The sequence below is a fragment of the Chrysoperla carnea genome, unplaced genomic scaffold, assembly GCF_905475395.1.
Source record: "Chrysoperla carnea unplaced genomic scaffold, inChrCarn1.1, whole genome shotgun sequence".
NCBI lineage: Eukaryota > Metazoa > Arthropoda > Insecta > Neuroptera > Chrysopidae > Chrysoperla > Chrysoperla carnea.
The window spans coordinates 183490-202612 of NW_025408240.1; the positions used below are offsets into that span (position 1 = coordinate 183490).

The following is a 19123-nucleotide window of genomic DNA, read 5'->3' on the forward strand; positions in this document are numbered from 1 at the left end:
TTTGAAAATTTTCGATTTTACAACAAGAATGTGATGACTATTCAAATCATTGAAATTTTGATCCAAGTAAGTCCAAATGTATATATAGAGGTCCTTTATGACTGGACTAAGTATAAATAAGCCAAAAATAATCAAATTTGACATTTTTCGATAGAAAAAATATTTTTTGAAAATTTTCGATTTTACAACTAGAATGTCATGACTATACAAATCATTGAAATTTTGATCCAAGTAAGTCAAAATGTATACAAAGAGGTCTTTTATGACTGGACTAAGTATAAATAAGCCAAAAATAATCAAATTTGACATTTTTCGATAGAAAAAATATTTTTTGAAAATTTTCGATTTTACAACTAGAATGTCATGACTATACAAATCATTGAAATTTTGATCCAAGTAAGTCAAAATGTATACATAGAGGTTCTTTATGACTGGACTAAGTATAAAAAAGCCAAAAAAGATCAAATTTGACATTTTTCGAAAGAAAAAACATTTTTTGAAAATTTTCGATTTTACAACAAGAATGTGATGATTATTCAAATCATTGAAATTTTGATCCAAGTAAGTCCAAATGTATACATAGAGGTCCTTTATGACTGGACTAAGTATAAATAAGCCAAAATTATGATATTATTTGACATTTTTCGATAGAAAAAACATTTTTTGAAAATTTTCGATTTTACAACAAGAATGTGATGACTATTCAAATCATTGAAATTTTGATCCAAGTAAGTCCAAATGTATACATAGAGGTCCTTTATGACTGGACTAAGTATAAATAAGCCAAAAATGATCAAATTTGACATTTTTCGATAGAAAAAACATTTTTTGAAAATTTTCGATTTTACAACTAGAATGTCATGACTATACAAATCATTGAAATTTTGATCCATTTAAGTCAAAATGTATACATAGAGGTCCTTTATGACTGGACTAAGTAGAAATAAGCCAAAAATAATCAAATTTGACATTTTTCGATAGAAAAAATATTTTTTGAAAATTTTCGATTTTACAAATAGAATGTCATGACTATACAAATCATTGAAATTTTGATCCAAGTAAGTCTTAATGTATACATAGAGGTCCTTTATGACTGGAATAAGTATAAATAAGCTAAAAATGATCAAATTTGCCATTTTTCGATGGAAAAAACAATTTTTTAAAATTTCCGATTTTACTACTAGAATGTCATGACTATACAAATAATTGAAATTTTGATCCAAGTAAGTAAAAATGTATACATAGAGGTCCTTTATGACTGGACTAAGTATAAATAAGCCAAAAATAATCAAATTTGACATTTTTCGATAGAAAAAAAAATTTTTGAAAATTTTCGATTTTACAACTAGAATGTCATGACTATACAAATCATTGAAATTTTGATCCAGGTAAGTCAAAATGTATACAAAGAGGTCTTTTATGACTGGACTAAGTATAAATAAGCCAAAAATAATCAAATTTGATTTTTTTCGATAGAAAAAATATTTTTTTAAAATTTTCGATTTTACTAATAGAATGTCATGACTATACAAATCATTGAAATTTTGATCCAAGTAAGTCTTAATGTATACATAGAGGTCCTTTATGACTGGAATAAGAATAAATAAGCTAAAAATGATCAAATTTGCCGTTTTTCGATGGAAAAAACAATTTTTGAAAATTTCCGATTTTACTACTAGAATGTCATGACTATACAAATCATTGAAATTTCTATTCAGGTAAGTCAAAATGTATACATAGAGGTCCTTTATGACTGGACTAAGTATAAATAAGCCAAAAATAATCAAATTTGACATTTTTCGATAGAAAAAATATTTTTTGAAAATTTTCGATTTTACAACTAGAATGTCATGACTATACAAATCATTGCAATTTTGATCCAAGTAAGTCTAAATGTATACATAGAGGTCCTTTATGACTGGAATAAGTATAAATAAGCTAAAAATGATCAAATTTGCCATTTTTCGATTGAAAAAACAATTTTTGAAAATTTCCGATTTTACTACTAGAATGTCATGACTATACAAATAATTGAAATTTTGATCCAAGTAAGTAAAAATGTATACATAGAGGTCCTTTATGACTGGACTAAGTATATATAAGCCAAAAATAATCAAATTTGACATTTTTCGATAGAAAAAATATTTTTTGAAAATATTCGATTTTACAACTAGAATGTCATGACTAGTATACATAGTATACTATTGTATACATAGAGGTCCTTTATGACTGGACTAAGTATAAATAAGAAAAAAATAATCAAATTTGACATTTTTCGATAGAAAAATATTTTTTGAAAATTTTCGATTTTACAACTAGAATGTCATGACTATACAAATCATTGAAATTTTGATCCAGGTAAGTCAAAATGTATACATAGAGGTCCTTTATGACTGGACTAAGTATAAATAAGCCAAAAATAATCAAATTTGACATTTTTCGATAGAAAAAATATTTTTTGAAAATTTTCGATTTTACAACTAGAATGTCATGACTATACAAATCATTGAAATTTTGATCCAAGTAAGTCAAAATGTATACATAGAGGTTCTTTATGACTGGACTAAGTATAAATAAGCCAAAAAAGATCAAATTTGACATTTTTCGATAGAAAAAATATTTTTTGAAAATTTTCGATTTTACAACAAGAATGTGATGACTATTCAAATCATTGAAATTTTGATCCAAGTAAGTCCAAATGTATATATAGAGGTCCTTTATGACTGGACTAAGTATAAATAAGCCAAAAATAATCAAATTTGACATTTTTCGATAGAAAAAATATTTTTTGAAAATTTTCGATTTTACAACTAGAATGTCATGACTATACAAATCATTGAAATTTTGATCCAAGTAAGTCTAAATGTATACATAGAGGTCCTTTATGACTGGAATAAGTATAAATAAGCTAAAAATGATCAAATTTGCCATTTTTCGATAGAAAAAACAATTTTTGAAAATTTCCGATTTTACTACTAGAATGTCATGACTATACAAATAATTGAAATTTTGATCCAAGTAAGTAAAAATGTATACATAGAGGTCCTTTATGACTGGACTAAGTATAAATAAGCCAAAAATAATCAAATTTGACATTTTTCGATAGAAAAAATATTTTTTGAAAATTTTCGATTTTACAACTAGAATGTCATGACTATACAAATCATTGAAATTTTGATCCAGGTAAGTCAAAATGTATACATAGAGGTCCTTTATGACTGGACTAAGTATAAATAAGCCAAAAATAATCAAATTTGACATTTTTCGTTAGAAAAAATATTTTTTGAAAATTTTCGATTTTACAACTAGAATGTCATGCCTATACAAATCATTGAAATTTTGATCCAAGTAAGTCTAAATGTATACATAGAGGTCCTTTATGACTGGAATAAGTATAAATAAGCTAAAAATGATCAAATTTGACATTTTTCGATAGAAAAAATATTTTTTGAAAATTTTCGATTTTACAACTAGAATGTCATGACTATACAAATCATTGAAATTTTGATCCAAGTAAGTCAAAATGTATACATAGAGGTTCTTTATGACTGGACTAAGTATAAATAAGCCAAAAAAGATCAAATTTGACATTTTTCGATAGAAAAAACATTTTTTGAAAATTTTCGATTTTACAACAAGAATGTGATGACTATTCAAATCATTGAAATTTTGATCCAAGTAAGTCCAAATGTATACATAGAGGTCCTTTATGACTGGACTGAGTATAAATAAGCCAAAAATGATCAAATTTGACATTTTTCGATAGAAAAAACATTTTTTGAAAATTTTCGATTTTACAACTAGAATGTCATGACTATACAAATCATTGAAATTTTGATCCAGGTAAGTCAAAATGTATACATAGAGGTCCCTTATGACTGAACTAAGTATAAATAAACCAAAAATAATCAAATTTGACATTTTTCGATAGAAAAAATATTTTTTGAAAATTTTCGATTTTTCAACTAGAATGTCATGACAATACAAATCATTGAAATTTTGATCCAAGTAAGTCTAAATGTATACATAGAGGTCCTTTATGACTGGAATAAGTATAAATAAGCTAAAAATGATCAAATTAGCCATTTTTCGATGGAAAAAACAATTTTTGAAAATTTCCGATTTAACTACTAGAATGTCATGACTATACAAATAATTGAAATTTTGATCCAAGTAAGTAAAATTGTATACATAGAGGTCCTTTATGACTGGACTAAGTATATATAAGCCAAAAATAATCAAATTTGACATTTTTCGATAGAAAAAATATTTTTTGAAAATTTTCGATTTTACAACTAGAATGTCATGACTATACAAATCATTGAAATTTTGATCCAAGTAAGTCAAAATGTATACATAGAGGTTCTTTATGACTGGACTAAGTATAAATAAACCAAAAAAGATCAAATTTGACATTTTTCGATAGAAAAAACATTTTTTGAAAATTTTCGATTTTACAACAAGAATGTGATGATTATTCAAATCATTGAAATTTTGATCCAAGTAAGTCCAAATGTATACATAGAGGTCCTTTATGACTGGACTAAGTATAAATAAGCCAAACATGATCAAATTTGACATTTTTCGATAGAAAAAACATTTTTTGAAAATTTTCGATTTTACAACTAGAATGTCATGACTATACAAATCATTGAAATTTTGATCCAGGTAAGTCAAAATGTATACATAGAGGTCCTTTATGACTGGACTAAGTATAAATAAGCCAAAAATAATCAAATTTGACATTTTTCGAAAGAAAAAATATTTTTTGAAAATTTTCGATTTTACAACTAGAATGTCATGACTATACAAATCATTGAAATTTTGATCCAGGTAAGTCAAAATGTATACATAGAGGTCCTTTATGACTGGACTAAGTATAAATAAGCCAAAAATAATCAAATTTGACATTTTTCGATAGAAAAAATATTTTTTGAAAATTTTCGATTTTACAACTAGAATGTCATGACTATACAAATCATTGAAATTTTGATCCAAGTAAGTCAAAATGTATACATAGAGGTTCTTTATGACTGGACTAAGTATAAATAAGCCAAAAAAGATCAAATTTGACATTTTTCGATAGAAAAAACATTTTTTGAAAATTTTCGATTTTACAACAAGAATGTGATGACTATTCAAATCATTGAAATTTTGATCCAAGTAAGTCCAAATGTATATATAGAGGTCCTTTATGACTGGACTAAGTATAAATAAGCCAAAAATAATCAAATTTGACATTTTTCGATAGAAAAAATATTTTTTGAAAATTTTCGATTTTACAACTAGAATGTCATGACTATACAAATCATTGAAATTTTGATCCAAGTAAGTCAAAATGTATACAAAGAGGTCTTTTATGACTGGACTAAGTATAAATAAGCCAAAAATAATCAAATTTGACATTTTTCGATAGAAAAAATATTTTTTGAAAATTTTCGATTTTACAACTAGAATGTCATGACTATACAAATCATTGAAATTTTGATCCAAGTAAGTCAAAATGTATACATAGAGGTTCTTTATGACTGGACTAAGTATAAAAAAGCCAAAAAAGATCAAATTTGACATTTTTCGAAAGAAAAAACATTTTTTGAAAATTTTCGATTTTACAACAAGAATGTGATGATTATTCAAATCATTGAAATTTTGATCCAAGTAAGTCCAAATGTATACATAGAGGTCCTTTATGACTGGACTAAGTATAAATAAGCCAAAATTATGATATTATTTGACATTTTTCGATAGAAAAAACATTTTTTGAAAATTTTCGATTTTACAACAAGAATGTGATGACTATTCAAATCATTGAAATTTTGATCCAAGTAAGTCCAAATGTATACATAGAGGTCCTTTATGACTGGACTAAGTATAAATAAGCCAAAAATGATCAAATTTGACATTTTTCGATAGAAAAAACATTTTTTGAAAATTTTCGATTTTACAACTAGAATGTCATGACTATACAAATCATTGAAATTTTGATCCATTTAAGTCAAAATGTATACATAGAGGTCCTTTATGACTGGACTAAGTAGAAATAAGCCAAAAATAATCAAATTTGACATTTTTCGATAGAAAAAATATTTTTTGAAAATTTTCGATTTTACAAATAGAATGTCATGACTATACAAATCATTGAAATTTTGATCCAAGTAAGTCTTAATGTATACATAGAGGTCCTTTATGACTGGAATAAGTATAAATAAGCTAAAAATGATCAAATTTGCCATTTTTCGATGGAAAAAACAATTTTTTAAAATTTCCGATTTTACTACTAGAATGTCATGACTATACAAATAATTGAAATTTTGATCCAAGTAAGTAAAAATGTATACATAGAGGTCCTTTATGACTGGACTAAGTATAAATAAGCCAAAAATAATCAAATTTGACATTTTTCGATAGAAAAAAAAAATTTTTGAAAATTTTCGATTTTACAACTAGAATGTCATGACTATACAAATCATTGAAATTTTGATCCAGGTAAGTCAAAATGTATACAAAGAGGTCTTTTATGACTGGACTAAGTATAAATAAGCCAAAAATAATCAAATATGATTTTTTTCGATAGAAAAAATATTTTTTTAAAATTTTCGATTTTACTAATAGAATGTCATGACTATACAAATCATTGAAATTTTGATCCAAGTAAGTCTTAATGTATACATAGAGGTCCTTTATGACTGGAATAAGAATAAATAAGCTAAAAATGATCAAATTTGCCGTTTTTCGATGGAAAAAACAATTTTTGAAAATTTCCGATTTTACTACTAGAATGTCATGACTATACAAATCATTGAAATTTCTATTCAGGTAAGTCAAAATGTATACATAGAGGTCCTTTATGACTGGACTAAGTATAAATAAGCCAAAAATAATCAAATTTGACATTTTTCGATAGAAAAAATATTTTTTGAAAATTTTCGATTTTACAACTAGAATGTCATGACTATACAAATCATTGCAATTTTGATCCAAGTAAGTCTAAATGTATACATAGAGGTCCTTTATGACTGGAATAAGTATAAATAAGCTAAAAATGATCAAATTTGCCATTTTTCGATTGAAAAAACAATTTTTGAAAATTTCCGATTTTACTACTAGAATGTCATGACTATACAAATAATTGAAATTTTGATCCAAGTAAGTAAAAATGTATACATAGAGGTCCTTTATGACTGGACTAAGTATATATAAGCCAAAAATAATCAAATTTGACATTTTTCGATAGAAAAAATATTTTTTGAAAATATTCGATTTTACAACTAGAATGTCATGACTAGTATACATAGTATACTATTGTATACATAGAGGTCCTTTATGACTGGACTAAGTATAAATAAGAAAAAAATAATCAAATTTGACATTTTTCGATAGAAAAATATTTTTTGAAAATTTTCGATTTTACAACTAGAATGTCATGACTATACAAATCATTGAAATTTTGATCCAGGTAAGTCAAAATGTATACATAGAGGTCCTTTATGACTGGACTAAGTATAAATAAGCCAAAAATAATCAAATTTGACATTTTTCGATAGAAAAAATATTTTTTGAAAATTTTCGATTTTACAACTAGAATGTCATGACTATACAAATCATTGAAATTTTGATCCAAGTAAGTCAAAATGCATACATAGAGGTTCTTTATGACTGGACTAAGTATAAATAAGCCAAAAAAGATCAAATTTGACATTTTTCGATAGAAAAAACATTTTTTGAAAATTTTCGATTTTACAACAAGAATGTGATGACTATTCAAATCATTGAAATTTTGATCCAAGTAAGTCCAAATGTATATATAGAGGTCCTTTATGACTGGACTAAGTATAAATAAGCCAAAAATAATCAAATTTGACATTTTTCGATAGAAAAAATATTTTTTGAAAATTTTCGATTTTACAACTAGAATGTCATGACTATACAAATCATTGAAATTTTGATCCAAGTAAGTCTAAATGTATACATAGAGGTCCTTTATGACTGGAATAAGTATAAATAAGCTAAAAATGATCAAATTTGCCATTTTTCGATAGAAAAAACTATTTTTGAAAATTTCCGATTTTACTACTAGAATGTCATGACTATACAAATAATTGAAATTTTGATCCAAGTAAGTAAAAATGTATACATAGAGGTCCTTTATGACTGGACTAAGTATAAATAAGCCAAAAATAATCAAATTTGACATTTTTCGATAGAAAAAATATTTTTTGAAAATTTTCGATTTTACAACTAGAATGTCATGACTATACAAATCATTGAAATTTTGATCCAGGTAAGTCAAAATGTATACATAGAGGTCCTTTATGACTGGACTAAGTATAAATAAGCCAAAAATAATCAAATTTGACATTTTTCGTTAGAAAAAATATTTTTTGAAAATTTTCGATTTTACAACTAGAATGTCATGCCTATACAAATCATTGAAATTTTGATCCAAGTAAGTCTAAATGTATACATAGAGGTCCTTTATGACTGGAATAAGTATAAATAAGCTAAAAATGATCAAATTTGACATTTTTCGATAGAAAAAATATTTTTTGAAAATTTTCGATTTTACAACTAGAATGTCATGACTATACAAATCATTGAAATTTTGATCCAAGTAAGTCAAAATGTATACATAGAGGTTCTTTATGACTGGACTAAGTATAAATAAGCCAAAAAAGATCAAATTTGACATTTTTCGATAGAAAAAACATTTTTTGAAAATTTTCGATTTTACAACAAGAATGTGATGACTATTCAAATCATTGAAATTTTGATCCAAGTAAGTCCAAATGTATACATAGAGGTCCTTTATGACTGGACTGAGTATAAATAAGCCAAAAATGATCAAATTTGACATTTTTCGATAGAAAAAACATTTTTTGAAAATTTTCGATTTTACAACTAGAATGTCATGACTATACAAATCATTGAAATTTTGATCCAGGTAAGTCAAAATGTATACATAGAGGTCCCTTATGACTGAACTAAGTATAAATAAACCAAAAATAATCAAATTTGACATTTTTCGATAGAAAAAATATTTTTTGAAAATTTTCGATTTTTCAACTAGAATGTCATGACAATACAAATCATTGAAATTTTGATCCAAGTAAGTCTAAATGTATACATAGAGGTCCTTTATGACTGGAATAAGTATAAATAAGCTAAAAATGATCAAATAAGCCATTTTTCGATGGAAAAAACAATTTTTGAAAATTTCCGATTTAACTACTAGAATGTCATGACTATACAAATAATTGAAATTTTGATCCAAGTAAGTAAAATTGTATACATAGAGGTCCTTTATGACTGGACTAAGTATATATAAGCCAAAAATAATCAAATTTGACATTTTTCGATAGAAAAAATATTTTTTGAAAATTTTCGATTTTACAACTAGAATGTCATGACTATACAAATCATTGAAATTTTGATCCAAGTAAGTCAAAATGTATACATAGAGGTTCTTTATGACTGGACTAAGTATAAATAAACCAAAAAAGATCAAATTTGACATTTTTCGATAGAAAAAACATTTTTTGAAAATTTTCGATTTTACAACAAGAATGTGATGATTATTCAAATCATTGAAATTTTGATCCAAGTAAGTCCAAATGTATACATAGAGGTCCTTTATGACTGGACTAAGTATAAATAAGCCAAACATGATCAAATTTGACATTTTTCGATAGAAAAAACATTTTTTGAAAATTTTCGATTTTACAACTAGAATGTCATGACTATACAAATCATTGAAATTTTGATCCAGGTAAGTCAAAATGTATACATAGAGGTCCTTTATGACTGGACTAAGTATAAATAAGCCAAAAATAATCAAATTTGACATTTTTCGAAAGAAAAAATATTTTTTGAAAATTTTCGATTTTACAACTAGAATGTCATGACTATACAAATCATTGAAATTTTGATCCAGGTAAGTCTAAATGTATACATAGAGGTCCTTTATGACTGGACTAATTATAAATGAGCCAAAAATGATCAAATTTGACATTTTTCGATAGAAAAAATGTTTTTTGAAAATTATCGATTTTTCAACTAGAATGTCATGACTATACAAATCATTGAAATTTTGATCCAAGTAAGTCAAAATGTATACATAGAGGTCCTTTATGACTGGACTAATTATAAATGAGCCAAAAATGATCAAATTTGACATTTTTCGATAGAAAAAATGTTTTTTGAAAGTTTTCGATTTTTCAACTAGAATGTCATGACTATACAAATCATTGAAATTTTGATCCAAGTTAGTCAAAATGTATACATAGAGGTCCTTTATGGCTGGACTAAGTATATAATAAGCCAAAAATGATCAAATTTGACATTTTTCGATAGAAAAAATATTTTTTGAAAATTTTCGATTTTACAACTAGAATGTCATGATTATACAAATCATTGAAATTTTGATCAAGGTAAGTCAAAATGTATACAAAGAGGTCTTTTATGACTGGACTAAGTGAGACGATACTCATATTTGGTTTCACACATGGAGTTCGGCTTAGGCTACATTATACCCACCGAACAAAAAAGAAAAAAATTTACAAAAAATTTACAAAAAAAAAAACAAAAAAACAAAATGTCAGTAAAATATTTAAAATTTATTTAAAATTAAAATACAATTTTTTTTCATTACAAATCATAAAAATAAAAAAATGGCCGAAAGTGGATACCCGGATGGCCAGGCACACGACGCACAAACAGAGAGTCGCACGCAGCATCGCAGGCGGTAAACACGGCGCGAAAGGTCGTGATTGGATCACGGCGGCACCAGGCACTAATAAAACAAAAAAACAATGAGTCAACAAATGACCTGATGGTTTCTTGATGAAAAAAATACTTTACTTTTAACCTTTGCATCGAGCAAGTGAGGAGCTCGGAATATATTCATTCGTGGTGGATTAAAATTAATCAATCGACGACGATCATTAAACAAATAAAATAAAATCGAACATAAATTAAAACTGGACCAACATCGTGTTATAGTTAATGAATCGACAACGAATGATTAAATAGGAACAATAAAACAAAAACAAATTAAAATAAAAACGATAAATATTCACGTGGAGTACCTGCTGATACAAGTTTCGAGTGGACGACCGCATGGTTATTTCATCTTTTGTTGTTTGGAAATTCAACATCGCCCATCAGCGGCAACACAACCGCATGCAGGCCGATTCGATCAACACAAATTATGGAAGAAAATCTGGTATACCTCGAGGATCACCCAGTGAATCCGCTGTGTGCTGCTGCGAATCTCTCCTGGCCGTCCGGTTGTTCAACCCCGGTTCCATTCATGAATGACTATGTAAGTTGTATTTATCTTTTTCCTCTTTATCAATTAATTTGCCGGCCAAAGGACATAATCTAAAATAAATGGGAAAAGTGACGTTAATAAAAGGTTGGAGGTTTTAACAAACATTTTAAATTTAGGAAATAATATTAGTTAAGTTTTTTTTAATTACCGTGTGTGGTGATTCCTGGTGCATCCATTAATCAAGCCGTCGAGTGGCCCTTGTCACATTGGTGCTGGCCAATAGCCGCCTATTAACGACAAGGGACAGCCACTCTCCATTTCGCGGCACCAGGTGGTGGTGAAGACGATCTAATTGATTCGAAGATCCATACATCTCGCCCGTACTGTAACGGCAAACGGCCCCTGACCGAATGTGTACATGAATATATATTTCCATTGATGGAAAAATAATATAATAATATATCCGTATGCAACTTTACCTTTAAAAGAAGCTCACCAGGAATCATCATTGTCAATATTAGTATTAAGTTATGTTGTCCTAAAACAAATATTAAATTTTTTTTTTAATTTTATTAAATACAAAAACCTAGGTTATGTATCTACTCATTCACATGTCAAATAAATTATGCTAAATTTACCATTGCTTTGCAATATACGTTTGATAAAACCGAAAGAAATGTAATTGTGAATAGTAGAAACGTTTTACAAAATTTTACAAAAAAAGAAATTGAATAAACAGAATATTGAAACTTAATTGAGATTACTTACGTTTGTTCAAATCCATATTGACATTTAAGTTGTACCAAATACAGTAGAGCCAACTTCATATAACTAATATCGATTTAGTAGATCTTCTCTTGAATTTGCGCGCCATAACCCGTCCGATCAACAAAAAGACTTCCACTGCGACACCTTCATAGTTCGTTTCTCTTAATTAAATTGAGAATCGTTTTATAAGTATAAATAAGCCAAAAATAATCAAATTTGACATTTTTCAATAGAAAAAATATTTTTTGAAAATTTTCGATTTTACAAATAGAATGTCATGACTATACAAATCATTGAAATTTTGATCCAAGTAAGTCTAAATGTATACATAGAGGTCCTTTATGACTGGAATAAGTATAAATAAGCTAAAAATGATCAAATTTGCCGTTTTTCGATGGAAAAAACAATTTTTGAAAATTTCCGGTTTTACTACTAGAATGTCATGACTATACAAATCATTGAAATTTTGATCCAAGTAAGTAAAAATGTATACATAGAGGTCCTTTATGACTGGACTAAGTATAAATAAGCCAAAATGATCAAATTTGACATTTTTCGATAGAAAAAATATTTTTTGAAAATTTTCGATTTTACAACTAGAATGTCATGACTATACAAATCATTGAAATTTTGATCCAGGTAAGTCAAAATGTATACATAGAGGTCCTTTATGACTGGACTAAGTATAAATAAGCCAAAAATAATCAAATTTGACATTTTTCGATAGAAAAAATATTTTTTGAAAATTTTCGATTTTACAACTAGAATGTCATGACTATACAAATCATTGAAATTTTGATCCAAGTAAGTCTAAATGTATGCATAGAGGTCCTTCATGACTGGACTAAGTATAAATAAGCCAAAAATAATCAAATTTGACATTTTTCGATAGAAAAAATATTTTTTGAAAATTTTCGATTTTACAACTAGAATGTCATGACTATACAAATCATTGAAATTTTGATCCAGGTAAGTCAGAATGTATGCATAGAGGTCCTTTATGACTGGACTAATTATAAATAAGCCAAAAATAATCAAATTTGACATTTTTCGATAGAAAAAATATTTTTTGAAAATTTTCGATTTTACAACTAGAATGTCATGACTATACAAATCATTGAAATTTTGATCCAAGTAAGTCCAAATGTATACATAGAGGTCCTTTATGACTGGACTAAGTATAAATAATTCAAAAATAATCAAATTTGACATTTTTCGATAGAAAAAATATTTTTTGAAAATTTTCGATTTTACAACTAGAATGTCATGACTATACAAATCATTGAAATTTTGATCCAAGTAAGTCAAAATGTATACATAGAGGTTCTTTATGACTGGATTAAGTATAAATAAGCCAAAAAAGATCAAATTTGACATTTTTCGATAGAAAAAACATTTTTTGAAAATTTTCGATTTTACAACAAGAATTTGATGACTATTCAAATCATTGAAATTTTGATCCAAGTAAGTCCAAATGTATACATAGAGGTCCTTTATGACTGGACTAAGTATAAATAAGTCAAAAATGATCAAATTTGACATTTTTCGATACAAAAAACATTTTTTGAAAATTTTCGATTCTACAACTAGAATGTCATGACTATACAAATCATTGAAATTTTGATCCAGGTAAGTCAAAATGTATACATAGAGGTCCTTTATGACTGGACTAAGTATAAATAAGCCAAAAATAATCAAATTTGACATTTTTCGATAGAAAAAATATTTTTTGAAAATTTTCGATTTTACAACTAGAATGTCATGACTATAAAAATCATTGAAATTTTGATCCAAGTAAGTCAAAATGTATACATAGAGGTTCTTTATGACTGGACTAAGTATAAATAAGCATAAAAAGATCAAATTTGACATTTTTCGATAGAAAAAACATTTTTTGAAAATTTTCGATTTTACAACAAGAATGTGATGACTATGCAAATCATTGAAATTTTTATCCAAGTAAGTCCAAATGTATACATAGAGGTCCTTTATGACTGGACTAAGTATAAATAAGCCAAAAAAGATCAAATTTGACATTTTTCGATAGAAAAAACATTTTTTGAAAATTTTCGATTTTACAACTAGAATGTCATGACTATACAAATCATTGAAATTTTGATCCAGGTAAGTCAAAATGTATACATAGAGGTCCTTTATGACTGAACTAAGTATAAATAAGCCAAAAATAATCAAATTTGACATTTTTCGATAGAAAAAATATTTTTTGAAAATTTTCGATTTTACAACTAGAATGTCATGACTATACAAATCATTGAAATTTTGATCCAAGTAAGTATAAATGTATACATAGAGGTCCTTTATGACTGGAATAATATAAATAAGCTAAAAATGATCAAATTTGGCATTTTTCGATAGAAAAAACAATTTTTGAAAATTTCCGATTTTACTACTAGAATGTCATGACTATACAAATAATTGAAATTTTGATCCAAGTAAGTAAAAATGTATACATAGAGGTCCTTTATGACTGGACTAAGTATAAATAAGCCAAAAATGATCAAATTTGACATTTTTCGATAGAAAAAACATTTTTTGAAAATTTTCGATTTTACAACTAGAATGTCATGACTATACAAATCATTGAAATTTTGATCCAGGTAAGTCAAAATGTATACATAGAGGTCCTTTATGACTGGACTAAGTATAAATAAGCCAAAAATAATCAAATTTGACATTTTTCGATAGAAAAAATATTTTTTGAAAATTTTCGATTTTACAACTAGAATGTCATGACTATACAAATCATTGAAATTTTGATCCAAGTAAGTCTAAATGTATACATAGAGGTCCTTCATGACTGGAATAAGTATAAATAAGCTAAAAATGATCAAATTTGCCATTTTTCGATGGAAAAAACAATTTTTGAAAATTTCCGATTTTACTACTAGAATGTCATGACTATACAAATAATTGAAATTTTGATCCAAGTAAGTAAAAATGTATACATAGAGGTCCTTTATGACTGGACTAAGTATAAATAAGCCAAAAATGATCAAATTTGACATTTTTCGATAGAAAAAACATTTTTTGAAAATGTTCGATTTTACAACAAGAATGTGATGACTATGCAAATCATTGAAATTTTGATCCAAGTAAGTCAAAATACATAGAGGTTCTTTATGACTGGACTAAGTATAAATAAGCCAAAAAAGATCAAATTTGACATTTTCGATAGAAAAAATATTTTTTGAAAATTTTCGATTTTACAACTAGAATGTCATGACTATACAAATCATTGAAATTTTGATCCAAGTAAGTCAAAATGTATACATAGAGGTTCTTTATGACTCGACTAAGTATAAATAAGCCAAAAATGATCAAATTTGACATTTTTCGATAGAAAATACATTTTTTGAAAATTTTCGATTTTACAACAAGAATGTGATGATTATTCAAATCATTGAAATTTTGATCCAAGTAAGTCCAAATGTATACATAGAGGTCCTTTATGACTGGACTAAGTATAAATAAGCCAAAAAAGATCAAATTTGACATTTTCGATAGAAAAAATATTTTTTGAAAATTTTCGATTTTACAACTAGAATGTCATGACTATACAAATCATTGAAATTTTGATCCAAGTAAGTCAAAATGTATACATAGAGGTTCTTTATGACTGGACTAAGTATAAATAAGCCAAAAAAGATCAAATTTGACATTTTTCGATAGAAAAAACTTTTTTTGAAAATTTTCGATTTTACAACTAGAATGTCATGACTCTACAAATCATTGAAATTTTGATCCAAGTAAGTCAAAATGTATACATAGAGGTTCTTTCTGACTGGACTAAGTATATATAAGCCAAAAAAGATCAAATTTGCCATTTTACGATGGAAAAAACAATTTTTGAAAATTTCCGATTTTACTACTAGAATGTCATGACTATACAAATAATTGAAATTTTGATCCAAGTAAGTAAAAATGTATACATAGAGGTCCTTTATGACTGGACTAAGTATAAATAAGCCAAAAATGATCAAATTTGACATTTTTCGATAGAAAAAACATTTTTTGAAAATGTTCGATTTTACAACTAGAATGTCATGACTATACAAATCATTGAAATTTTGATCCAAGTAAGTCAAAATGTATACATAGAGGTCCTTTATGACTGGACTAAGTATATATAAGCCAAAAATAATCAAATTTGACATTTTTCGATAGAAAAAATATTCTTTGAAAATTTTCGATTTTACAACTAGAATGTTATGACTCTACAAATCATTGAAATTTTGATCCAAGTAAGTCAAAATGTATACATAGAGGTTCATTCTGACTGGACTAAGTATAAATAAGCCAAAAAAGATCAAATTTGCCATTTTTCGATGGAAAAAACAATTTTTGAAAATTTCCGATTTTACTACTAGAATGTCATGACTATACAAATAATTGAAATTTTGATCCAAGAAAGTAAAAATGTATACATAGAGGTCCTTTATGACTGGACTAAGTATAAATAAGCCAAAAATGATCAAATTTGACATTTTTCGATGGAAAAAACATTTTTTGAAAATGTTCGATTTTACAACTAGAATGTCATGACTATACAAATCATTGAAATTTTGATCCAGGTAAGTCAAAATGTATACATAGAGGTCCTATATCACTGAACTAAGTATAAATAAGCCAAAAATGATCAAATTTGACAATTTTCGATAGAAAAAACATTTTTTGAAAATTTTCGATTTTACAACTAGAATGTCATGACTATACAAATCATTGAAATTTTTATCCAGGTAAGTCAAAATGTATACATAGAGGTCCTTTATGACTGGACTAAGTATAAATAAGCCAAAAATAATCAAATTTGACATTTTTCGATAGAAAAAATATTTTTTGAAAATTTTCGATTTTACAACTAGAATGTCATGACTATACAAATCATTGAAATTTTGATCCAAGTAAGTCTAAATGTATACATAGAGGTCCTCTATGACTGGAATAAGTATAAATAAGCTAAAAATGATCAAATTTGCCATTTTTCGATGGAAAAAACAATTTTTGAAAATTTCCGATTTTACTACTAGAATGTCATGACTATACAAATAATTGAAATTTTGATCCAAGTAAGTAAAAATGTATACAAAGAAGTCCTTTATGACTGGACTAAATATATATAAGCCAAAAATAATCAAATTTGACATTTTTCGGTAGAAAAAATATTTTTTGAAAATTTTCGATTTTACAACTAGAATGTCATGACTATACAAATCATTGAAATTTTGATCCAAGTAAGTCTAAATGTATACATAGAGGTCCTTTATGACTGGAATAAGTATAAATAAGCTAAAAATGATCAAATTTGCCATTTTTCGATGGAAAAAACAATTTTTGAAAATTTCCGATTTTACTACTAAAATGTCATAACTATACAAATAATTGAAATTTTGATCCAAGTAAGTAAAAATGTATACAAAGAGGTCCTTTATGACTGGACTAAGTATAAATAAGCCAAAAATGATCAAATTTGACATTTTTCGATAGAAAAAACATTTTTTGAAAATTTTCGATTTTACAACTAGAATGTGATGACTATACAAATCATTGAAATTTTGATCCAAGTAAGTCAAAATGTATACATAGAGGTCCTTTATGACTGGACTAAGTATAATTAAGCCAAAAAAGATCAAATTTGACATTTTTCGATAGAAAAAACATTTTTTGAAAATTTTCGATTTTACAACAAGAATGTGATGACTATACAAATCATTGAAATTTTGATCCAAGTAAGTCAAAATGTATACATAGAGGTCCTTTATGACTGGACTAAGTATATATAAGCCAAAAATAATCAAATTTGACATTTTTCGATAGAAAAAATATTTTTTGAAAACTTTCGATTTTACAACTAGAATGTCATGACTATACAAATCATTGAAATTTTGATCCAAGTAAGTCAAAATGTATACATAGAGGTTCTTTATGACTGGACTAAGTATAAATAAGCCAAAAAAGATCAAATTTGACATTTTTCGATAGAAAAAACATTTTTTGAAAATTTTCGATTTTACAACAAGAATGTGATGACTAATCAAATCATGGAAATTTTGATCCAAGTAAGTCCAAATGTATACATAGAAGTCCTTTATGACTGGACTAAGTATAAATAAGCCAAAAATGATCAAATTTGACACTTTTCGATAGAAAAAACATTTTTTGAAAATTTTCGATTTTACAACTAGAATGTCATGACTATACAAATCATTGAAATTTTGATCCAAGTAAGTCAAAATGTATACATAGAGGTTCTTTATGACTGGACTAAGTATAAATAAGCCAAAAAAGATCAAATTTGACATTTTTCGATAGAAAAAACATTTTTTGAAAATTTTCGATTTTACAACTAGAATGTCATGACTATGCAAATCATTGAAATTTTGATCCAAGTAAGTATAAATGTATACATAGAGGTCCTTTATGACTGGAATAAGTATAAATAAGCTAAAAATGATCAAATTTGCCATTTTTCGATAGAAAAAACAATTTTTGAAAATTTCCGATTTCACTACTAGAATGTCATGACTATACAAATAATTGAAATTTTGATCCAAGTAAGTAAAAATGTATACGTAGAGGTCCTTTATGACTGGACTAAGTATATATAAGCCAAAAATAATCAAATTTGACATTTTTCGATAGAAAAAACATTTTTTGAAAATTTTCGATTTTACAACTAGAATGTCATGACTATACAAATCATTGAAATTTTGATCGAAGTAAGTCAAAATGTATACATAGAGGTTCTTTATGACTGGACTAAGTATAAATAAGCCAAAAAAGATCAAATTTGACATTTTTCGATAGAAAAAACATTTTTTGAAAATTTTCGATTTTACAACAAGAATGTGATGATTATTCAAATCATTGAAATTTTGATCCAAGTAAGTCCAAATGTATACATAGAGGTCTTTTATGACTGGACTAAGTATAAATAAGCCAAAAATGATCAAATTTGACATTTTTCGATAGAAAAAATATTTTTTGAAAATTTTCGATTTTACAACTAGAATGTCATGACTATACAAATCATTGAAATTTTGATCCAAGTAAGTATAAATGTATACA

The 19123-nt window shown here is 26.3% G+C and overlaps 1 long non-coding RNA gene across 1 annotated transcript; it reads right to left on the reverse strand.

The window, feature by feature from the left end:
• Positions 1 to 10597: 10597 nt before the first annotated feature.
• On the reverse strand, positions 10598 to 11678 carry LOC123304838. Its single transcript, XR_006536801.1, has 3 exons — positions 11478 to 11678; positions 11085 to 11379; positions 10598 to 10789 (listed from the first exon to the last, which is right to left on the reverse strand). It is a non-coding gene; the product is annotated as an uncharacterized LOC123304838 (long non-coding RNA).
• Between the last annotated feature and the right edge of the window lie 7445 nt (positions 11679 to 19123).